Source organism: Anguilla anguilla, chromosome 11 (assembly GCF_013347855.1).
Source record: "Anguilla anguilla isolate fAngAng1 chromosome 11, fAngAng1.pri, whole genome shotgun sequence".
Taxonomy (NCBI): domain Eukaryota; kingdom Metazoa; phylum Chordata; class Actinopteri; order Anguilliformes; family Anguillidae; genus Anguilla; species Anguilla anguilla.
In genome coordinates this window covers 40,888,558-40,898,956 of record NC_049211.1, presented here as the reverse complement: position 1 = coordinate 40,898,956, position 10,399 = coordinate 40,888,558, and the positions used below count along the sequence as shown (strand labels likewise).

Below are 10,399 nucleotides of genomic sequence, written 5' to 3'. Positions count from 1 at the left end.
AGCTTGAAAAAATAATAATAATAAAAAAATAAAATTGCTAGCAACTATATAAAGTGATGCTTCCTTAATTTTTTTGCACTAAGCTAAGGTCAGACTGCAAAGCATGTGGACTGAATACCACCCAAAGCACTGTGCCTTTCACTATAGAGCAACTTAGTGAATGACTGAGTTTGATCAAGAATACATCAATGAGGCAGAGTAGTATAGTGACTGGAGAACAGGACTCAGAGGTTGCAGGTTCGATTCCTAGGTAGGGCACTACAATTGTATACCTGAATATCCTCTGTAAATAGCTAGCTATTTAAATACATTTTATATTTTTAAAAAGTTGAGTAAGTTGCTCTTGATAAAGTATCTGCTAATTTCCGAAAAGCAAATATATATTTAGAAATGTATCTATTTAGGAAGAAAACAGCTGCTCAAGAAAAAAAAAAAGAAAAAAAAACTCAGCACTGAAAATGCATCTCTCAAAACCAGCTGTCGAGTAGGCAATACTACTGGATGGTGAAATGGCGTTCCTCCCATCACGGCGAAACAAGTGCACATCAAGGGCCGTTAAGAAGACGAATCAGCGGAACAAACTGTGTATCTGTTCTGCTCATAAGCTCACCACTCAGGCAATCAGGCAGGAATACCCAGTACAAAAACGTACACGCTAAAGCACTCAAACCGCATCTCCCAGAATGCACCAGGGAGACAGACTCCTCCAGCCCTGTCAACAGTCCCACACCAATGAACGGTAGGCGTGCTCCTCAGAACTTTTACCAGGAAGTGACAGTTTAGAGCACGGCTGCATTCCTCACTGCGAAGAACACACAAGCAAGAGAGGAGACAGCATTACATTATTCATGAAGTGGTGCATCATGGGACGGGGGCTGTGTTCGGTCTATCCACCGTCGACCCAATTTTCAGGAGCGGAAGCTTGGAAATCTCACGTTCGACGGTCACAGTAGATTTGCACCGCCCGCAAAATGAGCACCTGGATTCATCCCCCTTCCCGCAGAGCAGCTCGTGTCTCATGCTAATTTCTGGTTTAATTAAAAAGAAAATTGATTTCCAGGCTTCTCAGGAAGCTAATTAGTAGCACTCAGAGACTAAGGCATTTGGTAGCAGCGCAAGCATGAGACCGTATATGAGCAGAGTACCAAAATATGCTTTTAAAATGATTATTTTTATTGGGTCCAGAGTAATAGGGCGTTGGGCTAAGTGTGGCCCATAAGCGCTGTGACATAGCTTCTTCAGGAGGAATATGACCCCAATCTTCCAAAGGGCAGTCAGTCTACCTGCGCTGAGGTGTGGCACGTGCTCAGCTGCTTTTCAGGTCACGTGACTGAGCAGCTGAGCAGATCACGCCGTGCGTCACTCTCGTCAAACCACAGGCGGACTGTCAAGAGAGAACGAGGGGCACAGGTCCCCAACAGTCTCTAGGGACTGCTCAGTTGTGCCCACCAATAATTCCCTTAAATCCAAAACATCATTTGTGCAGTTATTTTTCATCTGAAAGACAAACAGCTACAGCTGTTTCCACATAACTCGTTGCCCGCTAATTTGATTGGCGTAGGCTTGCAACTTCTTCTCAGAGGAAAAGGTGATTACTGTTGCAGGGTCACAAACGTCCTGTTGATTGCCCGCCCCCCCCCCCAATTTATTAGTTCACTTGCTAACCTGACAGAATCATATTAACATATATAGGTCAGAATCAACAACCTATCCAGCTGATGTTAGCCTGATAGCTAATGTAATCGCATCAAATTCAAAACATTGGTCCTAGCATACCAGGCAGTCAAGGGATCAGCATACCTTCACAAGATATTCAAACCCTACATGCCAGCCAGATCCCTCCGTTCTGCTACCTCAGGACGCCTAGCACCTCCCCCTCTTCGCACCTGCACTTCCAGAACACGTCTCCTGTCTGTTCTGGCCCCACGATGGTGGAATGACCTCCCTGTGGAGGTCAGAACAGCTGAGACTGTGACCCATTTCAAACGACGACTGAAGACCCACCTCTTCAGGCTGCACCTCTCCCCATCCCTCCCTTCCCCCCTGTAAATGACTAAACTTAGGGTTGTAACTAGGCAGCTGTTTCATAGGTGACTTAGGCGCATCAACTGTCTTAACGACTACTTGTATTTTTTTTATATTTATTTTTATTTTTCCATAGATTGCGTTGTTGCCGTTCTCGTTGTTAGTGTTAATCAGTTTAACCATCAGGGTCCAAGTTGAACTATGCGGTTGTTCCCTGTACTTGGACCGGTACTTCTCTCTAGGGGTTTCGTCATACTTGTTCCTGGTTATGGTTATACACTTTGTTGTACGTCGCTCTGGATAAGAGCGTCTGCCAAATGCCTGTAATGTAATGCAATGTCTACACTATAACTAGAGTGAGCTGGTAGGTAGCTTTCAGTAGCTTTGAATAAACTTACAGTTGATATTGACTCTCACAGGTAATGCGTACTTAACTAGTCCTCTTTAAGTGAAGTTAGCATAGTGAAATACAGTGTGCTAAATTATAATTATGTTACTGTGATGGTCCTGACTCCAAAGGCGTGAAACCATGGCTACTTTCTGCAGTTTCTGAAGACTCTCACTTACTGATGATATTCACATACAACAGGGGTAGCTCCCCAGATACAGCCCCCAGAAAGTATATATGAAATTCCACTTGGGGGAAAATTGGACTGCGGTCAGGTCGCTTCTTACACAAGCTGTCACTTTTGAAGTTGAATGGTCAGTAACAAGCTCGCCTTTTGCCCTTTCACGTCAACAGCTTGACATCTGACTATGGGGCCGTGCAGGAACGAGACTGGGACGAACGAGCATTTGACAGGGACGACGGCAATGACGCCGCCTTCTTCACTCCCCTCCCTCTCTCTCAGCGGCAGAATCAGGAAGCCTTAAATTATGACTGGTGGCAGCTCACTTGAAACCAGGATTAAAGACCTAAGAGGGGTCATCCTAATTGGCACCAATGTTCTGATGAATCAGTGAGCCATTTATCATTTTGAAAAAAATACTCCCAAGTTTGTAAATGGAAGCAGTTGAGGCCTACAGCTTAAGCATTAGCCCTGGAGCCGGGTCCTGACCTTTCCAGTGCTGATGAAGTGGAGTTAGCATATTAGCACGTGAACGCCTAATGTGTAATGTGGAGTCACCCCTGGAGAAGAAGTAAGTGTATGATTAGTTCCTGGGACCTAACACCCTAACAGTGACTGTGGCTGGTACTCAACACCGTAACAGTGACTGTGGCTGGGACCCAACACCGTAACAGTGACTGTGGCTGGGACCCAACACCGTAACAGTGACTGTGGCTGGGACCCAACACCGCAACAGTGACTGTGGCTGGGACCCAACACCGCAACAGTGACTGTGGCTGGGACCCAACACCGCAACAGTGACTGTGGCTGGGATCCAACACCGCAACAGTGACTGTGGCTGGGACCCAACACCGCAACAGTGACTGTGGCTGGGACCCAACACCGTAACAGTGACTGTGGCTGGGACCCAACACTGTAACAGTGACTGTGGCTGGGACCCAACACCGCAACAGTGACTGTGGGAGACAGTGTTTAATCAGCTGTAGTGTCGGGGTGGGGGGGTTCAGTTAGTAGGGTAAAGATTCTGTGTATGTGCTTTACCTGCAGTGCTCCCAGTGTGTGGGTGAGAGGAGGGGCACAGCTAGTCCAGAGGCACAGGTGGAAATTCCACATTTGGGAGGGAAAAGGAAAATAATTGTAGAAGGGGGGGATGCAGCTGCGAACCTGGCAACATATTTTTCAAGGGAACTTGTAACTACAGCTTATCCTCTTGATTTACTGCCAATTCAATCCGTCTCATATTTTTGCTTTTTTCTTAGGAAGTGCTCATGCTAAAATATTTCATTTAAATAATTATTCTTTTCAGCAAAAACATGTTTGCTTCTCTCTCAGTGGGATCCTAGACTTCTTCCACCACGGAAGTAAAATTGAAAGAAAGAAAACAACGCTTTAGTAAAACACAGTTTTGTGTGTTTATTGTATCTGTCAGCCTGACTATGACATAGCTAGCAAAGACAGCAGCATCTGCAGATAACGCAAAATAAAGATGTAATTACAAATAACGTAACGCAGAAAAGCGAAGGAGTCATGCAAAAAGGGTCACATGACTGCAGATCACAGTTTAAACTGGATGAGGTAGTGTGATACAACAGATAACCTGAAATCACTAACACTGACAGTTTGGGTCCCAGCTAATTACTTTAGAGGTCTAAAATAACGGACACGCTTCTCCTACATTGTACCGTAGTGTGAAATTAATCAGGCATCATAAGCAGCAACTGTCATTGTATCGTTGTAGCTAAATTACTACCGCTATCATTCTAAATGTCCATTTTTGCAACACACATAATTTAAATGTAATCATGTAACAAAATCATGCAATAAATGGTCCATATTTTTGATAGCATTCCAACTGAAGCTTTGATGTGCTTTGTTCTCCAAAGATTCCGTTTACTTGTTTAGCATAATTTCATATACTGGGACTTATTCAGCCTCTCTGCAGCGGTAGTACAAAAGCATGCTTGGAACTAATATCTGTGGAACTGCAATGTGTTTGTTTTGCTTTGCCTTTGCAAAATCTGGCTGTAAAAGCCACTCAGTCTCCTCTTAAAAACACATTTAAAAAATAACTTGCAGTAAAGGCTCCAGTTAAAATAAAATCCAAGTCTGTATTTCTGCCCATCGCTTTGAACTTGGAACTCAATTTTTTTTTCTTCCCTTCGCCAGTGACTCCAGCCAAGCTCCACTGCAGTCCCTGTAATGTGGGGTGTCTGGCGGGGAATATAACTTTGCTGTTCTGATCCGATGGGTACTCCAGTGCGCTGTAATGAGAGATGTCGCTTTACGGCTGGGAAATGCAGAGGATGATGAGGTCGAACGGACACTACCAGCTACTTACTTCAAAGGACTCTCTCAGAATACAGAAGTCTCCCAAAAACCCCTTTTTTTGATGGAGATGGAATTTTTGTACAGGCGCAAACTGGCAGGAAGGATTGATGAGCCAAAAATCAGGAAACCTGAGCATTAAGGACAAAGTTGAGATGCCCCTGAAAAAAAGGATACAATATCTACATGGCTGTGAACTTAAATATCCCTCTGTAGACACTAAAATTTCAACTAACGTCTATGACTAGAGTTGATTTTTAAAGTCAGTAAATGCAAGTTTCACAATGACAATTTTTCCCAGAACTCTGCATCGTAGATAAACATCATTTTGTCATAAGCATGTTATTTCCCTGCTATAACAGTTTCTTGAAAACAGTATAGCCTTTTAAAATGTAAACCATTACATAGTACATGCTGACATAATTACATATTCCATACATGAAATTATGTGCACAATACTGTCTTACTTCACTTGTAATGACAAATTGTGACATTGGCATTATATATCAATTTCATGCCATACCATGTGTCATAGATGTGTCAGTGGGCAGACTCTTAGCATGCTACACAGTAAACGTCAGTCGGCTTTGCAAGGGTCCACAACTCACCATCTACAATACGGCAGAGCCTTACTCTCAGGACATTGGTCCAGCTACACCACAATGCTTCTACTTCCTCTTCTGTTACTTCTGTTACTGGCATCTCTGACCAGCCTTCAGAATAAAGCATGCACAAGGTGCAATCGGAACCGAGGGCCGAGTTTGCCGGCATGGCGGCTCCTCCGCGCCCTAATTAACAGTGCTCCGCGGGAGGGGGCGCGTGCCGTCCGCGGGAGCCTGCCGGCGACAGACGACAGGGCAGTCGGGACCGGCGCCTCACTGTTCCCCAACGGCGCTGTGTCGCTTCTCGCGGCTAAACGCGGTTAAAACGGCCCAGTCTAGCGTCACTGCCAAAGTGCTGTAAACGGAAGTGCGCATTTCCCCAAATCTAAACGCGTTTTGGTTGTCGCTTCTGTCCATACGCCATAAATAGCCTTTAAAAAACACATTCTGCAATTTTATAGGTGCAAAGAAAAAAAACAGTAAGCTACCAAAGTCCAGAAGGGCCATTTTCTTTCTTATTAATGTACAGAGCGTTTATATGCTCTTTCTTCAGTGCAAACCCCCAGTGCAAGTTCAAGAGCATCTATTGGCAATTAAAATTAATTCAGCTTTAGGTCTGAATTATTTTTTTGTAGACTATTGCCTATTCTCACTTATTCTCTTATTCTCACAAAATGAGTATGAATTATAGTATATATTTATATTCTTATATAAATTAAATGGACTATGATGTTATGTATGTATCACATAAAATTGTATATCTTCTGAATGAAAGGTAAAAGGAAAATGCAGGAAACGTATTATTGAGAAGCGCTGTTTCTAATTTTGGCTTCCGAGGCACGGACAGAAGCGTGCAGCGCTCCCGCGTTTCCAGTAAAGAGCCTGGGGCAGACCGAGAGCGCTTGCCAACGCCCGCGGCGAGCCCTCCTCCCTCCCATACGTTTCACTTCACAAGCAATGAAACCGCCAGGCCGTCGCTATTAATAGCCCGCGATGTCGGCGGCGGGAGAAAAAGCGCTGCTCGGGCAGGAAGGTAGTTTGTCGCTATTAAGAGTCTCGGGCCTGGCTAAAACACTGCCGGTGTCCATTACAGGACTATTGTTAGAAAGATACACTCTCGGGACAGATGTGTTAAAAAATAACACAAATGCATTTTTAATGCATCTCCCATGGTCTAGTTAAGGACAACACCTTTTGGCTTACTTTCAACACAGCATGTATTAAAAAGTCTCCCTTTGTAACGCATAAATTGTATATTTGTAACACAAAAGTAGCAACACAAAAAGTGTGTTGGATATTGACACGTCCTTTTTGTTAAATCGGATGGTGCACAACTCTGTGCCAGGGTGACAACGCTGAGAAACAGAAGAGCGACTGAAGCCGTTTCGTTACGATGATGAACCGGCTGCCATGAACAGCCCCATGGGACAGCGCCATCCTCCATTTTGTTCCGTTTCTCTTGGCCTGGGTTTATGTCAGGCACCATGTGCAGCAAATTCTTTACTCTCTGATTTAATCTGTGTCGTTTGTCATTTATCAGGACCGAATGGTCACAGTTCACAATTTCTTTGTTGTTGTTGAGAGGTACAAATGGGTGTTCTGTATACAGTGCATAACATATAATGCACAAGAAGACCCATCCATTAGTGCACTACCAGTACAAATTTTATTCAGAATATAGCCCATTATGCGTGTGATGGAATGTGCATGTTCTTGGTCACCTTCTCTTTTCTACACTAGGTAAAAGTTGTCACGACACACCAATATATACATAGATATTGATGCAATTACAATATATGCCTTGATTTAAAAGAAATGTGTCTTTAATTTTTTCTTCACAAAACAAATCTCGAACAATCCAAAAATGAATGAAGTAAAAAATCCATTTTGAAATAAATATTTTACAAGGTACAAAACAAATGTTTATTGAATCTAGCGATCTCAAATTCCAGTCCTGGAGAGCCGCAGTGTCTCTTGTTTTTTAATGGACTTCAGCACATAAATACTTAATTGAAGTCAGTGATTGGCTAGAGATCCACACACCTCATTTCCAAAGCCTACATCTCCAGAAATTGAAAATAAGCCAGAAAAAGGCCTAACAGGACTGGAGTTTAAACCAGCAGAAAATGGACTTTGAGATCCCTGCTCGGTATGCAATGATACTGAATTCTGCTGGCACAACCAAGTACTTAATATGTACATGTACCCTGGTTTCACGATCCTTTCCTGCATGCCAGCGTGAAATCTCTTTGAAACGTGCTTCATGCTCTCAAGTCATTTGGCAGCATGGGCGTGAAGCAGAGGAGGCTCTAATTAGGGAGAAAAGAGGAAGAGAGAAAGGCGAAGAGGGGGAGAGGGAGTTTCTGCACGGGGGATCTGTGGAGGAAAAAAATAGGCACATATATATATTTTTCTTTTTTTACAAATGCCCCAAACCTCTCTGCTGTTGCTCGCACCCCAAAGAGGGGAACCCATGATTTGGCTGGTGTTCGGCGACTCTAGATCGAGATCATGTCCAAAAAAAAAAAAAAAAAAAGAATCTGGGGTTTGGTGTGCAATGGAAGTCTCCTCCAGCTGTGAATGCCTCTCTGTGCAGCCGGGACGCTGGGCGCCAGAGGAGAGGAGCGCGGGGAGAAGTAGGTCACAGGCGTAGCTTCAGGACCCGGCGAAGGCGTATCACCGTCCGTGTAATAGGTGCATCCGAGGGCCCTTTGAAGTGCCGGGTGGTTATTTCACCCTGCGAGGTGCCGTGGGCCGCCAGTCAAACCCGGCCGTCGGAGTCTGCGGCTGCTGCCGCTTCAGGAGTCGCTGCTGGAAAACCGACGAGGGGAAAGCGGAAGATTCGCGAGGACGCGAACCTCCGGAGCCTTAACGAGGTCGCGTTTGATCCCTCCCACGCGTCGGCGAAAGCGGCGCTCCCGATTAGCAGACGCCGTCGCCCCGGCCCCCTTCCCCCTGACGGAACGGGATGGACGGACGCGTCGCGCCCAACTGCCGCTTGATTAAAAGGTTCCCGCTTGCTTTCGTCCACTGAAGTGCGGAAAACGGGGCCTGTTCAGAGCTGCTTGATTTGAAAAGGCGTAATAATACCCCGCCCCTCCATCGTGCATTGTGCCACGGACGATGCAATCGCCGGAGGCAGCGGATGGATCCAGTTTGTAAAACTGAACTTGTGAACAGTCAGGCGTGTGTCTTTACACATCCGGATGCAGGAGGGAGAAAAAAGCCCTTTGAAAAATCAGTCAGTATTTCTGTGTGATGACCTCCGTTACATCAGAATGTGCTCTCTCTTTAGGTCACTAATGTTCACCATTAACTAGGCCAGTGGTAACCAACTCTGTTCCTGGAGATCTACCATCCTGTAGGTTTGCATTTCAACCCTAATTTAGCACACCTGATTCTGATTAGCCTGATGCTGATTAGCAGCTCAAGGAGATCACTAGCTGCTGAATGAGGTGTGTTTTGTTAGGTTTGGATTGAAAACCAACAGGATAGTAGATCTTTAGGAACTGGATTGGGAACCACTGGACAAGGCAATATTGGGAAAAAAAGGACAGAAAATTGCAGCTTAAACAGCTTGCACTTCAAACCTTGCCATCAACATTGCAAAAATGCCCCTCCCCCCCCCACTGTTAACAAGACTTCACAATGAATAGCAATGTCCAATTTAAATTTGTAAATGGTGTGAGTGACACAAAATTAAAGGCATGAGCCAGCTTGTTTGTGGTCACTAGGACGCTAAAAGTCAGTGTTATTGAAACTATTTTTGAGTCAGAGGCTAGAAATGTACAAATAATATGCATTATGAAATCCATGCAAATATGATTTTGTAGCAGATGCGTTCTTGAGCACGTAGGCCTGGCAGAACGCGGATAATGTATACCGAGCGAGCGTAAATCGTTTCAAAATAACCCCCTTTGGGGTGATTAAGACCTCTCTGCTTTCCATGGGGGTCACACCACCCTGTCAGGGCTTGTTTTGAAATGTCCGTCTCACTGTACTCATTACGGTACTTCCGTGGTTTTACGTTCCCCGTTTTTTAGGCCTCGCTATGGATGCCATTTTGTACGGTTGGCGCAGTTAACTGGCGGCTGAGCCTCAGCGATGCTGCGTTAGTACGGTTGCTCAGGCGACTCGGGTGAATACCCCTGTGTTCTCTCACGCTGCCAGCTGCTCTCAGGGAGTGAATGCAGTGTAAATGCCCTCTCAAAAAAGGATGTGTTCATCATTGCAACACCCTTCTTTTGTTACGACTGTTGTGTTACTTTCAGCACACTTTGCTTCAAAGTCGCCACTTTAGTGTTATAAATACACAATTCGTTTACAAAGGGAGACGTTTAACACCGACTGTGTTGAAAGCAGACCTGGGTCAAAAGCATATTTGTTTTGAATTCAAATACTTTTCTACGATTTACTGATCTTGTCTGGTGTATTGGAACACATTAAATACTTTCAAAAAGTGCAAACCCCGCCTTCTGGTCATATTGGCAGGTTCAGTTACACCAGGAAAGATCAATAGAGCACAGAAAAGTATTTGAATCCAAAACAAATATGTATCTGACCCAGGTCTGGTTGAAAGAAACACAAAATGTGTTGTGCAACATGGAAGTGTGTCAAAAATGACACGTTCTGTTTTAACTTCCGTTCTGAGAGTGTGGGAACAGCAACACTGGTGGGAAATGGGTACTAGAAGTGATTGGGCAGGCGGATTGGTCTAATAGCAGGATGTGAGTAAAATGCGATGAGTTTCAGATATATTTGAAACATGCCCAACTCTTTACCTAAAAGGAAGTTGGATTTCCCCCCTGCAGGATCAGTTAACCTATCAAACTGAAGCATGATGGGAAATGACACCTTCTGAAGAGGTGGAGCAATGTA

At 44.6% G+C, this 10,399-nt stretch overlaps 1 long non-coding RNA gene across 1 annotated transcript in view; it reads right to left on the bottom strand.

The window, feature by feature from the left end:
- The window catches only part of LOC118207227, a 117,357-nt gene that overhangs the window by 10,385 nt on the left and 96,573 nt on the right, over positions 1 to 10,399 (bottom strand). The window lies entirely within an intron of this gene.